General features: G+C 42.8%; 1 protein-coding gene across 4 annotated transcripts in view; it reads right to left on the bottom strand.

Moving 5' to 3' along the window:
* The window catches only part of HECW2 (HECT, C2 and WW domain containing E3 ubiquitin protein ligase 2), a 369811-nt gene extending 358047 nt beyond the window's left edge, over positions 1–11764 (bottom strand). Inside the window, exon 1 of one of the 4 annotated variants that reach the window (XM_019428321.2) lies at positions 11668–11764. The gene's annotated coding sequence lies outside the window, so the exon portion shown is untranslated. Of the gene's footprint in view, positions 1–10715; positions 10830–11517; positions 11647–11667 lie in introns of those variants that run through there. The other 3 variants (XM_053906716.1, XM_019428319.2, XM_019428318.2) reach the window with 3 other exon arrangements.
* Positions 11765–15704: the final 3940 nt, after the last annotated feature.

Genomic DNA, 15704 nt, shown 5'->3' with positions numbered 1-15704 from the left:
GCGGTGGTGGTCGCACAGCTTCGCAAATATACTAAAACTCGCCAAATTGTACACTTAAAATGGTGAATTTCATGGTATGAGGATTATTATCTGAATAAGGCTATCGTTTTTTTTTAATCAGTAAGGAAAATGAATACCTACAGAATGATTTTCCAAGATGAAAAATAAATTACATTTTGCCTTACAATCATTTCAGACCAACAAACATTCACTAACCCAGACTGTTCTAGATGCCAGGATGCAAAGACAAATAACAAACAGTACTGATCCTTGAGGAACTTAGTTTTTAACAAGAAACATCATCAATAATAAATATTTGGAAAGAATTTTGATTCTTTCTCCTAGTTTTCACTTTCAAAATATATAAAATGCTAATTTTACCATGACAAACTTTAATTGAAAATCTAATTCCAGCAAACGTTCAATATTAGCTGGCATCCAAATATAACAACCAGATGCTAAAGAAAAATTAACTCAAATTCTATTTCCCGTCACACTCCTCTCCCAACACAAGAATGTCCAAGTTGTGGTCCAGCCCTCCAGCCCTGATTGCTGTGTTGCTGTGTGGGATCCCAGCTTGGGTGTACCAAGAAATGTCCATATCTCCATTTCCTCACCCTCGTCCCAACCCCCTTCAGATCTCACAGGACCTAAACTGTATTCCTTTAAGCCCCCAACTCTTTCTTTCAAACACCTTTAGCCACCAAGGTTCTGCACATATACATTTTGTCAGGTCATCAACACAAATGCAGCTCCTTTCTTTCATGTCTTTCATTTCTTTTACTTAATAACGATCCAAAATGGTCCCTACCAAAACCCAAACACCTCTGTGTTTGGTGCCCTGCATCACAAAAGCTGAGCAGTGATACAATCTCATATGTTCTGTGGCTCCAGAACAAGGGTTGTAAAACAGATGCAGGCAGCATATGAATTTTGTTTGGCCTGTGCTGTTCTAAAAACATTTTAATTACCACTCAAGAGATGTTTTACATACAAACTTACATTTCTAGCTTCGTTTGAAAAATGTGAAGATTTGGCCATGCTAGACCCAAATTCCCATGTGGTAACAACGGAGCGAGCTGAGTGGCCCCCTCTCCCCTCTGATGAAGAATGCCTCTCCCATGATCCTCACCACTCTACAAGGTCTCCATGCACACCACATCCAGCTGGTTTCATCTGTGACCTGCTGGTTCTGGAGGCATTAGACTTTAAGTCAAGTGCAAGCCCTCAGCATCAGAAATTGTTTCAGATTCTAAAGGGAAGACCTCTTCCTTTATTTTCAGTATTAGGTTGCATGGCCACGCCCCTCCGCCTTTACCAAGCTCTCCTAGTTTCTCGCTCCAACAACTGCTTCAAATTCCTGTAATCACCATCATGTCTCACACATATCACCCACTTAAATTCCTCCAGGACACTCCTACAGAGACATCTTCTGGCCTGGAAACTTCTACGTGAAGCAGCGTAATGAGGCCACACTGCAGAAAGTACTGACAATCTCACCCAGAGACTGATGAAATCCTCATTTCCAGTCTTCCTTCTCTTTGAAGATAAATGCTCCTCCTAAATTTCGGGATTCTGGTAAGTTAAAACAATGTTTCTCCAACTTTGCTTTCCCTAATACAACACAGCTGGGGATCTTGTTCAAATGCAGATTCTGATTCACAGTAGTTCTGGTGTGGGGCCTGAGATTCGGCATTTCTTTTTTTTTTTTTTTTTTTTTTGACAAGCTTCCAGGTGATGCTGATGCTTGCCGGTCTATGGACTACACTTTGACTAGCAAGGAGTTAGAAGACTTACAAAGGAAGAAGGAGTTCTGAGATTAGAATTATCTCAATGAATCAGACCCCCAAGACTTGACTTTCTGCCATTTTAAAAACTACAAAATGTTAATTATTTAGTATCTGTGCCAACTTAATATCTGATTTATATAAATAATAACCTTTCATAATGGTCCATGAGAAAGAAACAATGCCTTTCAACCATTAGGCATTGATAATTGTATATTCACTCCATGATCAATACTGGGCATTATACACAGGTGTTGGCCAAGTTTCCACATATTGAGGGTGCTTAAAACCTAGTTGGCGAAAGGCTGGTAGGAAACAAAATAACTAGTACACCATCTAAAGCAAAGAAGATTATGATATTAACTACTATAAAACAGTGATATGAGGGTGGCATATCAGCATCTGGAGGGGAAGATGTCAAACCAAACCCACTTCCTTCTATCCCCTCAGATTATGACACTGATTCTACCCGCCCTTTCTGTCAGTCACTGACAAAGGAAGCTACATATGCTACAAGAAATGCCATATTCTTCAGAAAGGTAAGAAGGGAAAAATGGGAAAACTACTGTTTTCAGATTGTATACAGAAAGGCAATGGAGGTACGGGGCCTGGAGAGTAAATTCAATTGGTGGGTGTTCCAGGAGGGAAGTGCCTCTTGTGGTAGAAGGAAGGTACTGAGGGAGAGAAGAGTCTGGGGTATTTACTACGGGACAGAAAGAAGACTGGCCTAATAAAAGTAAACCAGAGTGAGTGCCCCACTCACCACCACCCCATTCTGAGTAGAGGAAGCATGAAAAGGATCTCCTAAGAACTTGATGACCGCCTGTGAAGAACATTAAAGAGATATTTCTTCACAGGAAGGCCGAACTGGTCTGTCTCTCAGTTCCTTTCCAATTTTTCCTCAGCTGAAGCACAAAAGTTCAATTTTCCTCTCGCACATAATTCTAACCGGGATAACATGCCTTGCCTGCTGTTGAGCATGGAACGTGACTGAAGAGAATGTGGTTGTGTAAAAGACCCTATAAATTTAACAAAATGACAGCCAACCCCGCCGCATCAGGTAAATTTCTCCCGCTGCTCAGCATCCCCAGTTCTTCGAGACTGTTCTCATAGATACGTCTTATTTCCAACCATGTCATCAGTTATCTTTGTGACTCTTCTCTGAACCCTGTCCAAGTGACCCTTATCCCTCTCACATAGGCAGGCAATGAGGTGCACTTCAGGTCTTCCCTGACTACTCCATCCAAAGGAAGTCTCTGTTACACTCCACCGTCTATTGAAGTCCCCTCTACAAAGTACTTATGCTTCCGACCATATTTTTTCATTTTTTACTTAGGAAACATTGCAAATATATATTCAGAAGCTCATCTAGTTCAGAAGTTAATAGCAGCCCATATACCACCACCCACATTTAACAAATGTAAACATTTTTGCCACATTTGCTTTGCAATTATGTATGTATTTGTTTATCATATCCTTGTTGTCTATTTCCTACTAGATTCTCTGTTTTATCTGGGCAGGGCCATGTCTAATTATCAACCTCTTTTATACCTATCACTTAGCATAGAGCCTGGCACGTATATAGCTCTCGATGTTTGTTCAATGAATAGTGCATGAATCGCTTATGTTCTAGAAGTAAATAATGGTGACCAATATAGAAGGGTTATCAGACAAAAGACAAAGATTCCATCTTTATTTATATTCAAAAAAAGGGAAATGGATCTTTATTGAAGAATGAGGGTTCAAATTTAAATGCGTGCTATAACTGGACATTACACATTAGAGTGGGTTAGCTGAGCAAGGAACAGAATTTCCTTTCCCTAGAGGCCCTTATCCCTCTTGCCCTGGGTAGCACAGGTATCCACCTAAGACACGGAGATACAAGAGATGGGCTCACAAAGTCTCTTCTAGCTTAAAGATGCCAATTAAATGACTTAAGGTGGAAAGAACAAATGAAAAGAAGATGGGAGGGAAGAAGAGAGGGAAGGAGGGATGAAGGGAAGAAGGCCTATGCATAGAGAATCCAAGACCACTAGAGATCATTTATTTTTTCTAGGTTAGGTCAGGGGCAATACAAATCATGTCCTGAAAGCCTTTGAATATCAACTCCATTTGTCTCGAATGAAGCCAAGCCTAAGGCAAACGTATATAAAAAGTGATGTCCAATGGTCAGACTTCTCCATCTCTTTCTACCTGTCCCCCCCTAACACCCAGTATCTCCATGAAAATCTTAAAAGCCTAGGTTCCTCCCAGCATGGTTCTCTACATGCTCTCAAATACCATGTATACACTTGTACCTTCTCTCCATCAAATTAGTAGGTCTAAGTTCTACTTCTTTGTGTTCTTATTCTTTTAATGGGTCATCAAGAGGAAATATGGTTATTATTTAAAGGACTGTCCATTACTGAAAATATTACCTCCGTAACCCTTTACAGTCAATGTAGATCTCCAACTTTCTCTAATGAAAAAATTTCTTAGTCCTAAGATTGTTGCAGATTGTTTTATTTGTTGACAATTCTTCCTTCCCTCCCTGTCCTTGACATCACTCACTGTGGGCAGAGTATATCGCTGAGGTGTGCCACTTGATAGAAGAGAAATAGTTTCTCATCGGTGCCATGAAGAAACATTCGTCTTACTCCACAGATAAAATATTTTACGTGTGCCTTCCCTCTACATGGCCAGCATATGTCAGCATGGAAAAGCAGTCTTATGCTCCCTGCCTGTCACTTTGCACAGCACACTCCTATACTCAGGGGCTGCACTTTGACTACACCCAGTTCTCTCTTTCTTTTAGTATTTCCTCAAGATCAGAAGGCACTACATCTGTTCTGTGAACGGAGCAGCACACAGACTGGCTTCTCGGTACAGCTTCTTTTCTTTACAAAGCCATCACCTTCTCATTCGAACATGAAACTAGTGCTCTGTAAGTCCTGCCCCCTTAGCAACTTTTCCGGTCTCATTAATACCAGTTAGCCAAAAGAAAAATCTCCTCTCTTGTAGCACGAGTTTTCAGTGATAAATGAACAAAGCATCACCAAGCACTCCTCCCTGAACAAGCGCCAAGAGCTGATTCATTCTGTGCATGACCTCAGTGGTTTCATCCAACCATAAAGTGAAATATCTGCTAGTATGTACTTGATCGGAATCGCTCTTCCACATGCTACTCCACTGCTCTTATGCAACAGCCAACCGTGTCATTTGACAGAGGAATTCTGTCAATAACTTCTGGTTTCTCTTTAAGGATGTTTGTCTTTAGCTATCTAGCCGATTTTGCAAGTGTCTATCCAATAATATGACTCATTCTTATTTTTGCTACAAGAGTCCTTTAATGATGCTACTAGGGTTTTAGTCCCTTCCCTACCTGTAGCAATAGGATATGTTAATTTTGTAATGGAAAGCATTGTTGTGTGCTTGTCCTGGAAAACTTCAATGGTATAACAGAGAAGCCACTGTGCTTTGTTTGAAAATGACACCAAAACATCCATGGCTTCATGCCACTATTGGACAGTTTCATAACAGGGAACGACTGGGAATTAGGAGCGAATGGATGGCAAAGTCAAGAAAAAAAAAACAGCTTTAAGATAGTCATCATCATACTTCCGTTAGCACTTTTCAATTTCAGTTACTGTTTGGAGATTATCACGGATTCCCTTGTTTTTATACATACAGATTTCACATTTTATATTTGCAGCAGGATTGAGTTCTCTAAGCATGTTTATGACATTCTGAACCCCAGCATTTACATTACTATTTTAATTACTATTTTCACACTTCAAAGAGCCACTCTTGAGCCACTGTTGTATTTTTGCAAAATGGGGGTATAATTTAAGACTAGCAACAACCAAAAATATGCTAGTTTAACAAATAAACAGTAAGCAAATGACACAAAGAGTATATTAACCAAGATGAAGTGCACTATTTGTGAAATGTAAGTCATATTGACCAGTGCAGGCTTCATAGCACAAACACAATTTTTTAATATTATGAGTTTTAAGAACACAATGGGATTTCTGCTGACATTGTAATTACTCTTCATATTGTAATATCAAGGCCCTACATGCTCTGCCACTTCTATAACACCTTTCTGATCTCATTTCCAACTCCACCCAGTCACCCCACCCCATCATGCTGATCTTCTTGCTAATCTTTGAACACATCCTTTAGGCTTTCACACTGGCTGTTCCTTGCACCTGGAAAACTCTGTATGAGTAACTTCTCTAGCCTCCTTCAAAGTCTTGGCTTAAAGTTAGGATCTCTTTCCCCAGGAAGGCTACTCAAACACATTTATCCTGTTCTACTTTCCCTTTCTTCCAAAGCATGTACTTCCTTCTAGCATGCTATTTAAGCTACTTATTCATTTTTTTAATTATCTGTCTCCCATCCCACCCTTCCGCCCCAAGAGAATGAGAACTTCACAAGGGCAGGGATCTCTTGTTTTATTCATTGGTATATCCTCAGCAACTAGATGAGACACTGACTTATGAAACGTGCCCAATAAATAGTAGTTGAGTCAATGAACCAATGAATAAAATGTTTTCATTGCTTTTCCTTTCTAACCACCAAACTATCTGCAGATCTTTGAGAACTAAACAGAAAGTGAGAACCAACACTGATTTTTAAACAAGAATTATACTAACAGATTGGTATTCAAACTACACAAGGTCAGGAGATGATTTAAAGTTTAGACAGGCTGGATGCAGAGAGTTTAGTTCAAAAGTCAATCCATAGAAGAGATTATGAAGGCCACAATTTTCCAAATAACTAGGCCTTCTTGAATGGTTTATTTCAACCTTACAGTACACACGTCTATAGACATATGATCAATGTTTGTGTAAACAATACACACATACATGTATATGCATGCACATGCATAAAAATTTATGTTGAACATGGGGTGTTCACCCATGGGTGAACTCAGTCGGGTGGCTCAGTCGGTTAGGCGACAGACTTCGGCTCAGGTCATGATCTCATGGTTTGTGGGTTCAAGCCCCACATCAGGCTCTGTACTGGCAGCTCAAAGCCTGGAGCCTGCTTCGGATTCTGTCTCCCTCTCTCTCTCTGCCCCTCTGCCGCTTGCACTCGGTTTCTCTCTAATATAAATAAACATTTTAAAAAAATGTTTTAACTGTTCCCTCTGTTTAAAAAAAAATTATGTTGAACAAATCTAGAAGAAGCTAAAGACATTTTTCCATCTTATGGGTATTCTTCATAAAAAGATAATGGCTTGGGTCATAGTTAAGATGACCATACATCATCATCTTCCTGGGACAGTCCCAGGTTATGCTTGTTGACCCAGTGCCTCTTCCAGTTATTGCTACTTTTTACTCTCAAAAGCGTCCTTGTCTGGACAAAAGAATTACATAGTCATCCAAGTTATAAAGGAGATAAATAAACCCCTTCCTATGCTGACCTCAATTTTGAGGATTTTATTGGAGTGCGTATGGAAAAGGTGACAGCCATAATTAATTCTAACACATACTGGCCAGAACTGCAAGTGAACTATTTCAAACAGGCAATTCTTCGGCGAGGTAGATAGCAATAGTTGCAGAAGTAGATCCCACAAGCTTCAAATATCTAGGTTTGGAACCCAAACCCTTACCAGGTCACCTGCACAATCTCAAACCCCTATGAGAACTTTCATGGGCTGAGCAGGCTCACCACATTCTTCTCTGCAAGCCCTGTTGGCCCTAGGTAAACGGGGAAGTGTTAGCTCCTCACATTCTTGAAAGACAATAATAACATAGGCTTAGAGCCATAGCAGACACTTAGCAACTTAAGGATAAAACTATTTCTTTCCTGTATGTGTAAATAAATACATAATCAATTACCTCATTCTTCTATCTTCCTTGATATTTTTTTCTGTGTGCATTTTTTGTTTTTTGTTTTGTTTTGTTTTGTTTGTCTTGCTTATCTTTGCATATAATGAATAAAAGACAAATCTGTGGTCCGGAGAGGGTGGTAAAGAAAAGTCAAGATTCCTTAACATCTAGGATGACCAAAAAATTTATCATCCCAACCAGGGCACTTTTAAACGTGAAAAGGGGTGCTTTTGATAACTAAGATAGGTCAACAGGAATAAGCTAGGACTGTTGCAGACAAACTAGGAGGTCTGGTCACTCTTCTAATTCCCCATTCATATTCCCATACAAAAGACATCATGTGTATAAAGAAGCAACCTCTGTCTCTGTTAGGTCAACCAAACTTCAGATATAGTCCTCTCTCTTTCAGGTCACGCCTGGCTTTCAACAATGGAAATGGAAAGGTTTTCACTCCATGCTGCCTTTCCCTATTCAACGCACCATGCAAAACTGGTTCCATTTTTACCCAAGGAAAAAAAGCAACACACTAAAACGTGGATCCAGGCCAGGCTCATAGCAAGCCTCAGGCCTGGAGCCTCGGGTTTCTCTTAAAGCAACACTTCATGAGACAGCAACTTGGTAAGAGGGTACACAGATACCAGCCAGTGATTTAAAAAGTATTTCGAGGGGCGCCGGGTGGCGCAGTCGGTTAAGCGTCCGACTTCAGCCAGGTCACGATCTCGCGGTCCGTGAGTTCGAGCCCCGCGTCAGGCTCTGGGCTGATGGCTCGGAGCCTGGAGCCTGTTTCCGATTCTGTGTCTCCCTCTCTCTCTGCCCCTCCCCCGTTCATGCTCTGTCTCTCTCTGTCCCAAAAATAAAAATAAAAAACGTTGAAAACATTTAAAAAAAAAAAAATAAAATAAAATAAAAAATAAAAAGTATTTCGAGTGTTAGATCCTTTCACTGACGCTAGGGCACCCGTTGAAACTGGACAGAGCCCAAAAGCCACCTCTCCCGCAAAATACATTCATCCACAGAAAAGGTTATAGCATCTGTCCTCAACTACAGGTAACAACCTAAGTTTCTTTGCCTTTTGCTGAGATCAAGGGTGAAAAAGTCTTTGAAAAGAATAAGAAACCATGATTTTCTCTCAAGATCACATTGCCCAAGAAAAACAGAGCCAATGCTTACTTTTATTCCATATTTCCTGTTCAGAGGGGTCAAACATTGCTCATGTTCTTCATTAAATCTAGTCCTGTCACTGATGAATATTAATTTGCTGGGATATTTTCCCTCACAATCGGAGAGGGAAGACCAGATTTATAATCTACAGCACATAAAGAGCTATAATACTGGATGGAGCAGAAAAGCTCCAGCTGGCTTATCTCAAATATTCAGAATGACTTTGATTCTTCACAGACTCCATGGTCATTCATAAAGATTCGCTGCCAAAGTCAGCTCAAAGTTGTGATAGAGGTGATGGTAAAGCAAATGTCTTGGGCTAACTAATTACAGAAGGTAAGTACTATCCATAGCTGAGGCTCTGGGGGCAAGGGCTGTAAGACTGGGAACCACCTGCCATAGAGATGGTGGATGAATTCATGCAGAGTGGACTACCATCCTTCCAGCGAGGAGACTGTATGCGAGCAAGGGGCCATTTGTTGAAATGAACAAGAGCTAAGAGAGTTATGACTGTTTTCTCCCCAAAGGTGGTATGGTAATCTTAAATGCAAAGACATCTTCGCTAATATAACTGTTTAAACTGCTTCACATAACCACAAATGAGACCAAAATGTGCCAAACAAATAATCAAAACAAACAACTTAATGATGACTTTTTAAATGCTCAAAGAAAGAAGAAATTAACTGGTTAGGAGATCAAATGGTAAGGTTATAATGTCTCCTTTGGGAGATCAAAATTACATTTTCCCCACCCTCCACAGCACCCTACCCCTCCTCCCAACAGTGAAGTGGATAGTTTCTGAAAAATACAATGACCCTTTATGCCGGGCTTCTCTTGTCTGCTAAGGATGCCATCTGTCTCCCACACTATATAAACAATCCCTGCAGGAATCTTCTGATGACCAAACAGATTAGCAAGCTCCAGATTTTCACACCATTAATAATATCCCCATCCAGATTAGGCCTCTTGCTTTAATAATGCCAAAGATAAGCCATATAACTGATTTCTCCGTATAGGTAATGTGAGTGTCATGTTAAAGATAATCTCTCAGAGGGTACAGCCATCTGTTGGGAGGAGGGGGGTGGGGAAAGCTCTCTCTAGGCAACGAAGAAATGAGCCCTTGAGGGAAAAGGAGAAACAGTAAAATGAAAATCATACTGGTAAGACAAACGAATACATGAAATTTCACCAGGTCTAATGGAAGACTCTACTAATTACATAAAAATCTTTTTCTTCTAAAAGACAAAGTATAGAAAACTGCGCAAGAAAAGACAAGTTTCACCCTTTGGCAAAGGTGTAGGTACAGCGAGAATTCAGAGTTTCCTTGACTCTGGGGCAGTGAGAGCAGAATCATACCAGGAAGGCTAAAGCCTCCCAGGAAGTTTGCCTACCGTCCACCTCTATCTATGATGATCGCCGATGCTTGCCTTCTCGAACTTTAACATCGATCTCCTGTAACTCTGTGAGCTCTCAATACTGTCTCCAAAGACTTCCAACTCTTAGAGAAATAAGCATGCCTGTAAAGATGTTCCTAAAGTTGGTAATCATAAAGGAAAAACACTTGAGCACTGCAAAGGGAGGAAAAGACAGGCATGGAAGAGCCAGACCTCTGCAGTTGCACGTCCTCGGAAACGACTACGTCTAAATCTGCAGCCCCAGTTTTCTCCAGGCCCCAAGCTCCAGCAGAGGATGTTCACAAAACATTCCTAACCGAAAAGAAATGAAGCCCCCTCTCCCTCAAATGATGCCCAAACGGACCCGAAAGTCTCAGCTCCCTCGGATAACCAAAGCAGAAAACACGTCCCGGTGTCTCTCGCCCGCATTTCAAGGTAGCGGAAGCCAAAATGTCAAATGAATGACCGCGCCGGAGCGCGAGGAAGGAAAACAAAGGCACCTCCCGCTAGCCGGTACCTGCGGCGCCAGGGCCCGGCGCCGGCCGCACACTCACCTGGGGCTCGGCGCCGCCGAGGGCTGCGGGTGGGAACGGGGCCGCGGGGCGGGAGGGCGCCCCCGCAGTCGACCAGACCGGCGGCCCCGGCGCCCTCCGGCCGGTCCGTGCGCGCCGCGGGGAAAGCAGGCGGCCGGGGGCGCCGCCGCGCGTCGCATGCAGCTCCCCACTGCGGCGGCCGCTGCCAAGGGGCCCAGGGACCCTGCGCTGCCGTCCCCGACCCCGCGACCCGAGGCGGCGACGGGAGAGACGCGGCGCAAGAGCAGAGCGCGTCCGGTGCGCCCCTCAGCGACTCTTCCCGCCGCCCTCCGCAGCGGGCTGGGTCTCCGCTCGCCTTTGTGCTGGCATCTTCCTTCGCTCCCAGCGACACTCGGAGCTCCTCTGGCGGCTCCGCGCCGCCGCCCACCCCCGGGTTACGCCGCGCCCCCCGCGCGACCCGCCGATTGTGTCGAGTCAGCACCCGCGGCGGCGGGGACGCGCGAAGCCATGTCTCCCGCCCGCGCTCGAGAGGGCGCCGGGGGTCCGGGCGCCGCGAGGAGGTTTCCGGCCGAGTTCGGCGACCCCGGCGGGGCGCGGCGCGTGCCCGAGCGGCTCCCAAGCGTCCGGCTCCCCGGCGCTTGCTCTCCTGGCGTCGCCCGCGAGCAGTGCGCCGGCCCGCCTGGATCTCCCCTCTCGCCGCTACCCGCCGCCTGGCCCGGCCTCCCTCCCGCCGCCACCTTCCTCCTGCCGGGCTAGCCCGGGCGCCCGCCCCAACCAACCCCTGCGCCCCGGCCCTTGGAGAGCGCAGGGCCGGCCCGCTCACCTCCGGCGGCGCCGGCGCCCCTCCCGTTAGACGCCTGGGCAGCATCTGCCCGCACCTTCCTGCGGGGCGCTTGGCTGGGGGCTTCCTGCACGTCGGGGACCGGGGAAAGGGAGTCGGGGGCAGGGGGAAGGACGGGAGGGACAGCCAGACCTTGGCCAGCTGGACCTCCTGAGGAAGGTGCGGGAGAGTGGGGCGGGTACAGCCGGGCGGAAGACGAATCCCGAGGCTGCGGAGGATCCGGAGCTTCTCTCCTGCCACGCCGAAGGACACGAGAGTTCTGAGAGGCGCCGTGGAGGAAGGAGACCCTCTGAGGTCATGCAAGCAGGTCTCTGCCCAAATCCCACCGAAAAGCTGAATGGAGGAGTGTCATGCCTCGGTTTCCCCAACTGCAAGGGCAAGACGGTAATACTCATGTCACCTACACGGGGTGTGGTCATAATAAAAATGGATTATTGAAAGTGCTTCGGGGTACTTTGCCTAAAGAGGGCACTAAATTAAAAAATTACTGCATTAATAGCTTCAGCTTTCCATTTACTTCTTCTGTAGCATCTTCATTGACTCTCAGTCCCACTTGGAGGAAAGAGTAAAAACGCCAAAATGTAAGGATCTTGCCCCCTATGCATGATATCTATCCATATGTGGGAAAGATTTACTTGATTTTACAGTTTAACAACTATAGCCCTATAGAGGAAGTCCCCAAACATTGTCCCCTCCCCTAAATAATGGATATCCATTATTTTGGAATTTTTGAGTGTGTGCTCTCAGTATTATCTATCTTCCCCACCCTTCTCTGTTAAAAGAAAAAAATTTTTTACCCGCTTTGGGAACTACCCCTCCCTCTTGCCCAGGAGTCTTAATGGTTCTGGATGGTTACACCTCCCATCCTCACTCCCCAGAACTGCCAGTCATCATAGTCCAGACCACAGAGATTGGTTCTGAGATGGATATCTTGGTCGGAGAACTCCATCTGGGGCTTTCGCTGAATCAGTTCAGAACAAGAAGCCTTTTAAACGAGGATAACTAATAAGGCAGTGATAACAGGTACCACTAATGCAGGTGAAGGAAGCCAACTTCAAGGGAAGGAATGCTGAGAGAGGATAATGCCTTTTGAGCCTTAGGAGGCAAATATGTCTGAATGAACACTACCCCTGAAGCCAATAAATCCCCTTCCTCTTTATTTCCTTAGACCAGTTTCAATTGTGTTCTGTTACCTGTCATAGAAAAGCCCTGACTCATTATTCCCAGACATCTGTCCATTGCTAGGCTATTCCACAGAATTGAGGAACCCCCCTCCCAGCACATGGCAAGAAAAAAAAAAAAAAAAAAAAAAAAGCCTCTTTTTGTTCCTACTAGAAGAATCAGGATCCGTAGAGATCCCACATGATGTTCTGTTTCTACAACTTGCTTTAGTCCCAGCAACTCCATACCTCCAACCTTTAACCTCCTGTATTGATTAACTATGTTAGAATCTTGCCTTAAATAAAAAAAGCATAAAAATAAATAACACTAAAATGAATCTCTATTGCTGCCCTTAGGTTTAAAGAAAAAAATTTTTTTCCTCTTACCTTAAAAGTAGCTCCATCTAATCTTTAAAATTTTCCATTTATCAAGCATTAAACCTGAGGCTAAGGTGTCAAATAAAATTAATAGCAAAGTCATCCTAGAATCTCAGACTTGTAAAAGTGTGTAAGGGTTAGGTTATTTCATACTGAAACCCCCCCCCCCCATCCCCTATCACCGCCACTACCTAATATGAGTCTCCCCTTCACAGAATCCGTGACAGGTTCTCACGTAGCCTCTCCTTAAACCCTCCCCTTAAACCATTCCTATAAAGAAAACTCGTATTTCACAAGCTGATCAATTGTATGTTGAAACTGGCCTAACCCTAAAAAGTGATTCCTAATATTGAGTCATAATACTTCTTTTACCTCACAGGACTCCAAGAACTGAGGACAGACTTGTACACTACTTGAATTGTGTCTCCCAAGATCTTTGCATGGACTCTAACTGCTTATTATATGAGTGTCCTGACTCTTCATCATCATAGGTTACCTCCTTTCTATGAATGTGCTCAAGTTTGTGAACACTGCCTCTGAAGTGTAGTGTCCAAAGCTGAACCCAAAGGCAGATTCCAAGAAACTTAAGCATCAAGCCCCTTCTAACACCACAGGCGGAATCCTAGCAACATGTTCCCATGGTCTCACATTTCTGTAAAGGTTTAAACAGTAAAATATTTTAATCTCAAGAGCCTGCTGTATCCTTTCATCTAACTTCCATTCTGTCATAACTTCCCTTCAGTCTGGAAGCATTATGGTGGTCGTGGACATTTGGGGACCGGCTAAGGGGAAATTGATTTTGTAAGTGGAATAAATGTATGTAGTTCATGGGCATCACAGCCTGTAGTAACAGTGACATCTATTCCAGCAGCTCAAAGGCCTACAGTTATCTGACCACAGGTTATTATGACACAAAGGTGGAGGGCCAGACACCTTATCAGCAAATGAATATGTCCTTCAGGATCCAGCATGTAAATATACAGGTAACGGGGTCGACAATATTTGGAATACATGGACCCAGAACTGGAATGTGGAAAATCCCCCCACACCTTAATATATGGGAAAGAAGTTTGGTAGAGATTTTTCCATATTTGACGATAATCTTAAAAATGTATATAACTTTTCCAATAATGAACTGTAGACTGGAAAGAAACTCTTCTAAAGTATCAATAATAAAAAGAAATTTCAATCAACTACGCTAACGGAAATACTGAAATAGCTATTAATGCTATAGAACAAAATGTGACAGAATCATTTTTACATGAAGAAGAAAACAGTATACAGCCAAAATGTAGGGGAAAGTATTGTAAAAGTATATTAGGCAATTAATTTTTTTAATAATTGTATTTGTTTATATTTGTTGATGTCTGATACTTGTGAATTTATTTTAATTTGTAATATGTTGTGATTTTTAATTCCAAATAAATATTTAAAAAAATATCTAAACTGTGTATTCTTTTCGTGTGTGTGTATGTGTGTGTATTCTTAAAGAAGGTTCTGAGCTGTATTATCTTCAGACTCCAAAAAACATGGACCTCTCCCCTATTGAAACAGATACTCTAAACGTGGCCTAATCAGTATAGCATTCATGGGGTGGGAGCTTCCACAGAAATGACTAAATACAATAATGTTTTGAGACGTCCATTCCTGTCGTATTTTATCTATCAACCATTAGAAGGGAATAAGTGGTGAATTACAATTAGGGCATTTGGGGTCTGAGATAAGGGTACTCATGTGAATGCCAAAATGGAACTTAAATGTATTCCAACTTTTCTGTATTTTTAAAGAAAGTTTACCAAACCTAACTGCCTCATTATTTTCATAGTGGCTATGATTTATTTACTGTGCTGTAATTCAGTGATGTCGTTAGGTACTATGTAGGTATATAGCAGGTTTTTGGCCTCTACACCAAATGACCTTAGACCATTATAGTTTTCTTGTTGTTGTTGTACTTAAAAAGTAACCTTCTTCTTGGAACCCCATATTTTTCCTATCACCTTTTCTTTTTTTGATAATCACATCTCATTCTTAAGTTCCTGCTTATGTCTTGCATGGAATCTATACTCTAGATATATATTCTCATTAGAACTTTGTCTAGAATGGCTTGTGGAAAGGAGGAGGGTCAGTGAATAATGTACTTGAGCTTTAGTGCCTACATTTTGTGGCATCTATTTTGGTTGCTTGGAATCTTTTCTCATTTTCTTCCAATTTCTCACCCATTATCAGTGGTGAAAAGCTCTGGATTCTCCCATTCATATATTCCTTATGTAAATATTTAATAACCACTTACTGTGAGCCAGGTACTCTTCTAAGTGTTGAGGATGTAAAAGTGAGGGGCAGAGACAAAAATCACTGCCTTTGTGAAGCTTATATTCTAATAGGATAGGGAATGAGAGGTCAAATGAGATACAGCAGAAAGTGTGAGTGTTTACAATATCCATATGTTCCTCTACATTTTCCATTCTCCTTTGTACTTAGGATAGCCATGTGATCACTTCTGGCAGATATTTAAGGAGCAATGATGGGTGTCACTTCTACCTCGAGATTAAGAATCTAATGTGACTTCTCTCATTCTCTTCACCTTTACTGAGACCACAGAGGCTATATATTGCAATGGTGTCATCCCAAGAT

The sequence above is a fragment of the Panthera pardus genome, unplaced genomic scaffold (assembly GCF_024362965.1).
Source record: "Panthera pardus isolate Hobbes unplaced genomic scaffold, ASM2436296v1 HiC_scaffold_10, whole genome shotgun sequence".
NCBI classification, from domain to species: Eukaryota; Metazoa; Chordata; class Mammalia; order Carnivora; family Felidae; genus Panthera; species Panthera pardus.
The sequence above is the reverse complement of the archived record's forward strand: the minus strand, read 5'-3'. Positions and strand labels throughout refer to the sequence as shown.